This window comes from Micropterus salmoides, unplaced genomic scaffold, assembly GCF_014851395.1.
Source record: "Micropterus salmoides isolate LMB-PRFRI ecotype aquatic unplaced genomic scaffold, ASM1485139v1 Ms_hic_scaffold_850, whole genome shotgun sequence".
In the NCBI taxonomy this organism is placed as follows: domain Eukaryota; kingdom Metazoa; phylum Chordata; class Actinopteri; order Centrarchiformes; family Centrarchidae; genus Micropterus; species Micropterus salmoides.
The window spans coordinates 11,341-22,584 of NW_024044627.1; the positions used below are offsets into that span (position 1 = coordinate 11,341).

At 38.0% G+C, this 11,244-nt stretch overlaps 1 pseudogene; it reads left to right on the plus strand.

Moving 5' to 3' along the window:
• The first annotated feature begins 507 nt into the window (after positions 1-507).
• Positions 508-10,704, plus strand: LOC119894697 (annotated as a pseudogene).
• Positions 10,705-11,244: the final 540 nt, after the last annotated feature.

An 11,244-nucleotide genomic window follows, 5' to 3' on the forward strand; every position in this document is an offset into this window, starting at 1 on the left:
GTTTTACAAGACATTCAGTATATCAGTAGGTATTTGATGTTCTCAGTCTCAAACAGAGCTTAACCATGTTGTGTGACATGCTTCAGCAAAAACAAATACTAATGGGATAGAAAGTTGCAGATGCTTAAGTCATATTTAAACGTCTTGCTGTTTGTTAACTGTGTAAATGAACACATTAGCTTTTATGTTGAATTTGATTTCATGTTGAACAGTGTGCCTTTATTTTTATTATAAACTATGCTTTAACATGATGATTGTCATCTTGTCATCTTCAATCACATCATTATTAGAACTCTTAAAAAAGTGGTTGTTTGAGTCCATTGAATGCATGGTAATACACATGCACGTGTGTGCCAGTGATCTGGCTGGTAACACCTCCATCTCACTTTGCAGCAGGAAAAACCCTGATATTCCCATCTATATAATAATGAAACTGAAACTTCCACATGGAGCTTCAGTTTCACTTTTATTGTGTAACCACTGCAGCTAGATGTGGGTGTGGTTTGGGCCATTTTAAAGAGGGCTGCAGCAGCCAGTCTGAACTCAGTGTCTTCACTTCATCTGCGATACTTCGTAATCTTCAACTCAAACATGACCAGCAACTATTACAACATGAGCAGCAACTTAGGTATGTTATGATACTGTATCTTATGTATGGATGTTTTAAAGTTTAATTATTTGATGGTGATATTGAAGTGATCACAGCTAACTGTGATTCCACCGGCGTCGCCAGGTCATTTTCCCGAATGTTTGAATGTTTTGACTAAAGCACCGAATAGCTCAGAAACATCAAAAAAATAATAATAAATCCGTGTTAATATGAAATAATCCTCATGAGGCAGCCTGTCTTGCAGGAGGCTACTGCTATAATATTGCTACATTACGTATGAAGTTCACATAACGTGACCACAGGATCAGGATGCTTTCCTCTGAAGCAGCTGTGAGCCATACGCGTAGGAACCATTGTACATGAGGGGGACATGTCCCCCCCACATTTCAAAATCTGTGTTTTGTCCCCCTCACTTTTTTTTTTTGGCGATTTTGGAGTTGGCTCATAGCCAGGCGCTTTGAGTGACTAATCAATCAATCACACACTCCGCATCAGACATGATTAACAAAAATCATGTAGACCTAAAGAAAACATGTTTCAAAAGGCAAATGCGGTGCTGAAAAGTTAAGGGAGAAAAAAAGAGTTTGCTCAAGGCAGGTGCGGCAAAGTGCCTCAATATTACATTTCTTTTGTGCTGTTCTTTTTGTACCTGAAGACAGCAGTGAGGACGCCTGCTGCAGGGTGGGTAGTGACGTGTTACAAGTAACATAATTTTGCAAAATAAATAAAATAAAAGAAGTAGCCTAATTGACACCTTTTAACGTTCCTTTTTGAAACTGCAGCCTACTTTTACTCTTTACTCCAGTATTTTCTGTGGGCCAGTAATCTACTTTTAATTCGCTTCATTTTCCTTTCACACCTTCATAATTTAACCAGTCTGTAATCTGCAATAGGCTTCTTTAACCGAATGAGCTGTCTGCAGGCTGTGTGCGCGCAGTTATGCAGAAGAGCGCAGGTCTCCTCTTTGGTACAGAGACGGCGCTTATATATATACACAGATATGAAGATCGAATTATAAAATCAGGCAAATACCTTTTCAGTTAAAGGCTTTATTGTTCAACTGAAAACTGAAATCCAGTGAGCGCTCACCATGGCACTGGTGGCCTGTTGGAAAGCAGCCTGCGTCGCTCTTTAACTAGCTGGCCGGCACCTACTTTCATTTTCCATTAACGGCGCATTAAAAGCGTCTTTAGTCCCTGCAGAGAAAACGTAAACTTCACACAGTAACATCTAAGTCTGATGATCACTAGAATGATTCTGATAAATTAACAGTATCCTGTTGTTGAAAAGAGCATCGCTTTCTTCTGATGGATATTCGCCTGTTTTGTGTTGCGGTTTTTTTGTTGTTTTTTCATAGCCTACTGTTTAATAGCGATGTGAACAGAATGTCGCCGGTGAAACTTATCTTGGCATTCACTCAGCAGCTACCAGCTGTTATTTATTCAGGAAACAATCATATTGGAGATGCACAGAGAGAGAAAATATGGTGGATAAAACAGTCCTGTTGGGCTTTAGGCATGACGCACAGCTTCCTCTGTATGTAGTTTTACCTGCTTCAACAACGAGTTCCGTGTTACTGCCACAATCATTATTTGCGTTGTAAAGATTATTTAGATGCTTTAGGAATAATCAGATTGTTTTGGCTGCATGTGCTGCTGCAAAGCAAGCGGTTTGGTTGGCTACATGTCCATAATAAGATACAGGCAACAATAGTGGCTGGGCAGCAAGCCTGATATTTTAAGGTGATCTTATCAACACATTCATAGAGATTTAAAAGGTAAAATAATTATTTAAACAGAAATGGCTAAAGATAATCAACCAGCAAAGCAAATTGCATTCCCTAGAAATAACCATGTTGCAGCTGTTTCAAACCTGATGAACAGCAGATAAAATATATTATTATATTTATACATGAGTAGGTTTGTCATTTGTTTTCCTTTTCCTTTTATGGGAGTAATTGTGCTTTTTCTTGAGTAAAGATTTTGAGTACTCTACCTGCCACTGGCCAGCAGCACCACTACTAGTGCTGTCATGGTGATTATGAGACTTGACAGCAGAGATGAGGTCAATAGCAGAACAGAGTCAAAGCCAGCAGTTTATGGTAAGATTGATGATATGACTTATTTAGTTATCTACTCTAAGGGCTCAGCTGAAGTGATTACTTTAAGGGTGTTACAGGGATGTTTCTAGTTTTGAAAATGTATTTTAAAGGTTAATTTAGTTATGTACTCAACTTGCATAAAATTCTCAAGAAGGCAGGAATAAAGGTCTCTAAAGACCCAGATAAATGCTTTGTCTGGAGAGCGGGCTGACCAGGGACAAACTCCTGGGCCACTTTTTTGCCTCCATCTGTGACCATCCTTGATCTTAAAAACTTGTGCCAGGAGGTGTGCATGTGTCTCTGCTACGTGTCCATAAACAATTAAAAAGTAGTGAATTGTCACACAGACGAGCATCCTGCAGTATTTTAAGAGGAAGAGGACAGAGGTCACAGGAGCAGGAATAGAACAAACTGAGGAGGATGAGCTCGTAAGTTGTATGGATAGCTAGTAGACATAAAATATTCTAAAACTCACATGGTAAAAAGACTTTGTTAGGCCAGCGGCATGTCATCAGAGTTTGCATTGAAGACAGCTCTGTGTTCACAAACATTTGTTGCAGGGAGAATCAGGGCCAAGTGAGACACAGGAAATATCACAGACAGCTCACAAGTGTAAAGTTAGGATAACTAAATACATTTGTACAGTGGCTAGCTACATTAACTAGCAGCTGTTCCAACACATTCTCATCTCAATGCGTCATAACTGACGCTTTCAGACAGCGTGACAAAGCGTAAGGATTTTACGCTAAAGGTACCCTTCAGCGTCCGTATGACACGCCCCCGTTTCCTACGTTGCAGCAACACAAGGGAGGTTGCATTTCTGATGGTTGTGGTAAGGGTAGGGGCTTCGGGGGGCTGTCAACACCTTTATCCCGAACGTGGCTAGCTAGCACTTCCGGTCTGTACAGGGCGGCGTCTCATAGAGACGCTTCCGGAAGCATCTCATGGAGACCCTACGCAGTGCACTCGTCTCAGACCAGTAAAGTCCCAGACGGGCTCTGTGTCTGTCAGACAGTCTAAGAGGGTAGCTCACAACCATATCAGCTGTGCAATAATGCAGGCTAATGCACAGCAGTGGGGCAGGTAGATTTTGTTAAAATGTTATGACTTCATTCTCATTAGATTGCGATTTGATTCTCGTAGTAGTACGACTTTTGTCTCAAAATATTATTCTGCAAATGTCAGAAAACACATAGCCTATATGTGGGAGAGATGGGTAATGTACAATGTTTTGATTAACATTAGCAGAAAACCTGCTGAAACATATAAGCTAATATAGGGGCATTCTACCTGAAACGTACATTATCTATCCTGGAGTTGTGACAGTGCATAAAATTTGTATAATCCAAAAAATGTCTAAAACTGATTAGATGGTTGATTTCCGTGAGTTGTTCTGTAAATAATAATAATAATTATAATCCTTATTTGTAGAGCACTTTTCAAAAACAAGTTACAAAGTGCTTTAACAAGTGTAAAGAATAATACAAAAAAAACAAGATAAGAGCATGAAAAATTAATATAAAATTAGTAAAATACAATAAAATAAAAGGGATAAAATAGTCAAAGTCAAATAAGATCGGGAAAGGCTCTCCTATAAAAGTATGTTTTAAGAAGGGACTTAAAAGAGTTCACTGACTCAGCTGACCTGATTTCCTCGGGCAGGCTGTTCCAGAGCCTCGGGGCCCTGACAGCAAACGCTCTGTCCCCTTTAGTTTTCAGTCGAGACTCTGGAACAGACAACAGACCTCTGCCCGAGGATCTCAAGGTACGTGCTGGTGCGTATGGGACTAAAAGGTCAGAAATATAACAAGGCGAGAGGCCATGAAGAGCTTTAAAAGTGATCAATAGAATTTTAAAGTCAATTCTAAAACATACTGGGAGCCAGTGTAATGAAGCTAAAATAGGAGTAATGTGGTCATATTTCTTTGTTCAGGTTAAAAGCCTGGCAGCTGAGTTCTGGACAGTCTGGAGTCGATCAATAGATTTTTGGGTTAAACAGGTGAAAAGGCTGTTGCAATAATCCATGATGAGATGAAGGCGTGTAAAATCGGTGTCCTTAAAAGTTAACATAGATCGAATTTTTGCTATATTTCTAAGTTGATAAAAACATGATTGAACAAGCTTTGTGGTGTGCTGCTCGAAATTTAAATTACTATCAAACCAAACACCAAGGTTCTTTGCCACAGGCTTAATGTGATTTACTAGCGAACCAGCAGATGGCAGCCATCTGCTGAGACCCGATGACCAGGATTTCTGTTTTGTCGGAGTTCAGCTGGAGGAAATTATTTGACATCCATTTTTTTACTTCACAAAGGCAGTTGTTAAGTGAACTCAGCATTCCAGGGTCTGTGGATCTGACGGGCAAGTATATTTGTGTGTCATCAGCATAAATATGAAAAGAAATGCCATGTTTATGGATAATATGTCCAAGGGCAAGCAGATACAAGGAAAACAAAATGGGTCCTAAGACCGACCCCTGAGGCACACCATATTTAACTGGACAGAATGAGGAGACATAGTTGTTTACAGACACACAAAACTTCCTATTTGACAGGTAGGATGAAAACCATTCTAGGGCAGTACCAGAGATCCCCACCCAGTGCCTCAGTCTGTCTAACATGATGTTGTGATCAATGGTGTCAAAAGCAGCGCTAAGGTCCAGGAGTACCAGGACTGAGCACATGCCTTCATCAGCAGACATTAAAAGGTCATTGGTGACTTTAAGCAGGGCAGTTTCAGTGCTGTGGTACTTTCTGAAAACAGATTGAAACTTTTCAAATAATTTGTTATTTTCCAGTACAGTGAGCAGCTGTTTGGACACAATTCTTTCTAGAATCTTTGCAATAAAAGGCAGTTTTGAAATTGGTCTAAAATTATGTGGGAGGGAGGGACCTAAACCAGGTTTCTTTAAAAGTGGGTTCACGCAAGCCGTTTTAAAATAATCAGGGACACAACCAGTAGATAGGGAGCTGTTGAAAACAGAGATCAAATGGGGCCCAACAGAATCTATTACTTTCAGTAAAAATTTTGTAGGTATTACATCAAGTGGGCTGGAGGACACTCTCATTTGTGATACGGTTTTTAAAAGCTCAGACAAGTCGATGGGTTAAAACTGGTTAAAACTCTCTTGTTGCTGGTGAGGAACCTCTGAGTAAGAGGCCGCGGGGGTAATAGAGGCTCTGATTGACACCACCTTATTGGTAAAATAAGATAAAAACAATTCACAGTCATCATTACTTCCAATGATGCACAAGGAGGGGTTGGGTTTACCAGCTGAATGAATATGTTATTCATTAGGGTCCCAGATGTTTTTTTCTTTATTTAAAGTATTTTGAAAAATACAAATCCTGACTGTCCTCAGCCAAATTTGAGCTACATCTTTCATAGTTTTGTTATGATAAAAACTGTTATAAAAAAACACCATTAATTAAAAATAAGTTATTATTAACAATTGATTAAAAACATGAAATTATACATCCATTTTATAAATAAATAGTATTTTATGACTGTCCCCATGTTTTTGTCCTGTCACGGTTACATAAAACAGTATATAAAAAGTGTGCAATACGCCTTTAAGGTTATGACTCAGTGGAATTGACCTAATTTGATCTAGGTGATGCTAAAAAAAAGGGTGAGTGATTTTGAATGTTTTTTGAGGAGGAGGACAGGCTAAAGGGTCAGGCCCTGTCACGTTAATATTCTCAGAAAAGAATAACATTTTTGTAAATCCAATACATGTCTACAAAGGTTACTGAAATTCCTTTCTTGCATGCTAACAGTTTTGCTGTTAGCATATTAACAGGCTGAGCAATGGCAGTTAAAATGGCTGACAGTCAGGCCCTGTCACACTGTGTCACACTGTGACAGGGCCTGACTGCCTTGTGACACAGCCTTTCAAATTAATGGCATTGTTCCTTTTTATTACCTTTCTAATAAATAATATGTATTTAACGCATTCCATATCAAAACATTATTTGAATAAATAGACATTACACTTTAAATTTGAAGCTTTTTTCATGCTCATAGACAAACGTTTTGAATCTGATAGCTTTTCAAAGACAACTTTGACCCACATATACTTTACTTTACTTCAGCATAGCTGTTATAATGCTTTTGATCATATGATCCTCATCAGCAGATTGATTTTGCCAGTTGCCAAAGAATTAAGGATGTTCAAATGTTCTCATTTTAAATCTAAATGTTAATTTTCAACCCAAATGTATAATAATAATAATATCTTAGCTGGTAAAGCCTACAGTATTTGCTGATGAAGATCATGTGAAATGACTGAAAGCACAGTGGATCTTGTGGTAAACTGTTTTATTAACAAGAAAGCTTTTTTTTTTTTAACCGAATAACTACTCAATCTATTGAAATGAAAATATGTTTGGTCTTAGTTGTCAGCCATTTTTTTATGCATTTGATCATTATTATATGTCACTGGCTGAACATAACTGTGTTAGTCTAATGTTACATTAACATTATAATCATAATAAGAAATTAAAATAGGAATGTTTACCAATAAAGAACACAAACATGTCAGTCCTGTCACAACACCATCAGCCCTGTCACGCCACAGTCAGTACTGTCACATTAAATATTATGATAAAAAATTTTCATATTTAAGATAATATTGATTAATTAATTTTTTTTAACTGTGTAGATGAAGGTGGCGGTATATACCCACCGTTATGTGTTTGTAAAATATCCTATGTTAAAGTAGTTTTTTACAACTATATAAGTGCCTGGCGGTTATTCTGGACTTTCCATTCACTACTTACACCAAAACATTGCTTATATTTCTTATAGAAATTATAATACCATGTTAGATACAATCAGGGACTTGTAATCAATAAGAAAACACTATTTGTGCCAAACTAAAAAAAACATACAAATTGGTCTGTGACAAGGCCTGACAATTTAGGTGTGAAACGCTTTTAAAAATGTATTTTATTCAAAAATACAAACATGCTGGGATGGCACAATATGCATTTCCCATAGTTTAAAGTGTCTTCCATATGACTCAATGTTCAGATTAAAGAATAAGATCTATTTTTCTCCAAGACATTTAGAAGTGGAATTGTACGTTTCTGGTCCAGGAGTTTCTAACTGAATTAAAGTGAATTAATTAATCATTGAGGTGAAAAGGTGCTACATGCACATTTGAAGACTTTAGGCTACTTCAGTCGTGCCTACAAGCATGCAGACTCAGCAGGGATGCAATTAAATGAGAAAAGTTGATATACAGGAGAAACATATCTGACAGCAATACAGAATGCCTGAGAGCCTGTATTACACTATATTTTTTATATTTTGAATTATCACCTGTCCCCTGAATTTTGTGTTTCCTTTTATTTAAATAAAGACATTTCCTCAATAAGTTGGTGCAGAAAAATTCACCAGAATGCAGGAAATTAAGTGTTTAAAGCCCAAATTTAAATTAAATGTATTTAATTTGTTTTGACTGTTGTTGTATTTACTTCTGTTTGATTTGATTTATTTGATCCCACATTTATTATATAATTTAATTTAATTCAGCTAACAGCTTAATTTGCAATTGCATCCATATTTCGTTATATGCAGGGACAGTTTAAATTTAAAATGTACTGGTATAATGTGTTTTTCTAGGCTGCAGCGTTCATAATTTAGTAGTATTGAAATTTGTGAATGTGCTGCACTCCTTCCACCACCAAGTGCTGCCTTTAAGTAAGTTGGCCGGCTGACTATAGAGAACTGACATATATACTACTTTGTTTTTGTGCAAGTTAAACTACGTCCCAGTGTCTTCTCAATTCTCTGACTGCAACATTTTACACAATTAGAAAATGAAATTCATATTTTATAGCTTTATAATAATCATGCCTTTAATGTCTATGCTTACTTTCTTTGATTTAGAGACACCTTAGCACTTTTGCATTGTTATTTATATTCAGATAAATGTCTGTTTTATTAAAATATAATACAATTCATCACATCTTTGAAAAAGTAGAATAGATATAGCAGGTTACAGAAATTAGACTTAATGCAATCTGACTCCACTGTGGCATGACGTCCACATATGTGGACAGTTGGTTTTTGGTATATAAAAACTACATTTTAATTTATAAAACATAAACATGTTAATAACACTTTACGTACTACTTTTTTTTTTTTTACCTTGATTGACCCCCTTGAATAAAAGTCTTTCACAGATATGCCTGAGGCATTTAGCACATGGCAATCCGAATTGGCTATCTTGAACTGATGAGGTCAATAAGCAATAAATATTTGGAAAACAAGAGAGTAACCACTGTTACAGTGTTGGTTGATTGGGGGAACATAACCATGATATATTAACCCAAAATGGAGTTGAAACAAGTGTCCACAAATGTGCATGAGAGGGTATATCCTGATGTATGCTCTTAAGCTGATGATACACGGAGCAACGTTTAGAGCAATGGTGCTGGGCAATGTTGCTGTCAATGGGAATAGGTAAGATTACTACCGTAATCCCCTTCTCTCGCCACTCCGCCACCCTCCCCGCACCGCCTCTGTCCGTTCAACACACAGTCGGACTTGCCCAGCAACATTGCTCAAAAAATTGCCCCGTGTATCATCAGCTTAAATGTCACTCATTCTTCTACACAGGAAGCACCAGAACAAATGATGAGGATCTGAGGATAGTGATGGTGGGGAAGACTGGTAATGGGAAGAGTGCCACTGGAAACACCATTCTGGGACGACAGTGCTTTGAATCAAAGTTCAGTGCAAAGTCCATGACTGTTGACTGTGCAAAGGGCAAAGCTGAGGTGGATGGGCAACAGGTTGCTGTCATTGACACCCCGGGCCTGTTTGACACCAGGTTTGGCATAAATAAAACAACTAAAGATATGAGGCAGTGCATCTCTTTTGCTCTTCCTGGACCCCACGTGTTCCTGGTGGTCATCAGGTTGGGCAGATACACTGAAGAGGAGAAACAGACGGTGCAAAGGATTCAAGAAATCTTTGGCTGGCCTGCAGACAGATACAGCATGGTTCTCTTTACCGGTGGTGACCTTTTAGAAAACACTATTGAGGAGTTCTTGGATGAAAGCTCAGACCTTCAAGAACTCGTGGGCAGATGTAAGGGCCAGTACCATGTCTTCAACAACAAGGAGAAGAAGAATCGCTCTCAGGTCACTGAGCTGCTCCAGAAGATCAGAAATATAGTCCAGAGGAACGGAGGAAGCCACTACACCAACGATGTTCCAAGAGGCCGAGAGGGCACTTGAAGAGGAGAAACAACGCATCCTGAAAGAGAAGGAAGAGCAAATACAGAAAGAAAAACAAAAACTTGAAAGGAAACTTCAGGAAGAATATGAAAAAGAAATTAAGGAAATGTATGAGCAACTCCAGGCTGAGAGAGAGGGAGATGAAAGAGAGAGGAGGAAAGAAGGAGGGTAATTGAGAGGATGGAGAGGGAGAAGAGGAGGATGAGGGAGGAAAGAGAAGCAGAAAGGAAAAGAGAGGAAGAGGAAAGAGAGAGGGAGATGGCAAATATAAAAAAACGTTTAGAGGAACAGCGTGAAAGAGAACTGGAGGAGGAAAGAGAAAGGTTGAGACGGGAAGCTCAGCGGCAAGCTGAGACGGACGATAATTGTACCATTCTCTGATTTGATTTTCCTTTTACTCTTTTTATTTGTGTTCTACCACAAAGACTTTTTTGGTTTTGAAGTACTCTATCTGCAGAGCAGTGTACTACATGAACTCAATTTTGGACGTTACTGTATGAATAAGCATGAATAAGATAATGAATTGATTGCTGGGTTATGTGACAAACTATGTCTTGATAAATAAATGTAGAATAATTGGTTGTCATGGTGATTATGGTGGGACTTTATTCAGAGCCAAAGCATCTCTTGTTCTCTTGCTAGATATATTGATTCACAATGTTTAAAGACTGTATGTTGTTTTTTGAATATATTCACATGTATTTCAATTAACATATTAAATCACTATTACTACCTTTATTATTCAAACTGCATAAAAGATGTTGAGTACCCTGAAAACCTTTAACCAAATGTATCTAAATCTGGACTCATTTTATCCATCCTGTTTCACTTTCATATCATAGGAGAGGCAGAATGGTGAGCTTAAAAGAACTGCTGCCATTTCTTGTAAATGGTGAGGGAGGGGGAGCAAAGTTTACAGCTTACAGTGTACAAAAGGATTTCCGGGAAACTAAGCAGGCATGCATAAAGAAGTCGGATAAACATATCATAAGCATGACACTGGATACGCTCTATGATACCAGGCCAACTATTATGAAAGTAGTTGTAGTTGAACATGTTGTACAAGTTGTACATGAACTCATTAGATTTTGGACATCAATGTATGAATTAACATGAATGAGATCCATTAAAAAGTGGAGTAAACGTTTCTGGAGAAATCCAACATCATGACAAATACCATGATACTTATCGAACAACAACACAGCCAAACTCACAACCCTCCTGCTACCATAGCTAACATCACATCAACAGCATATCTTGGCAAACTAGAAAGTAAGCTGAAT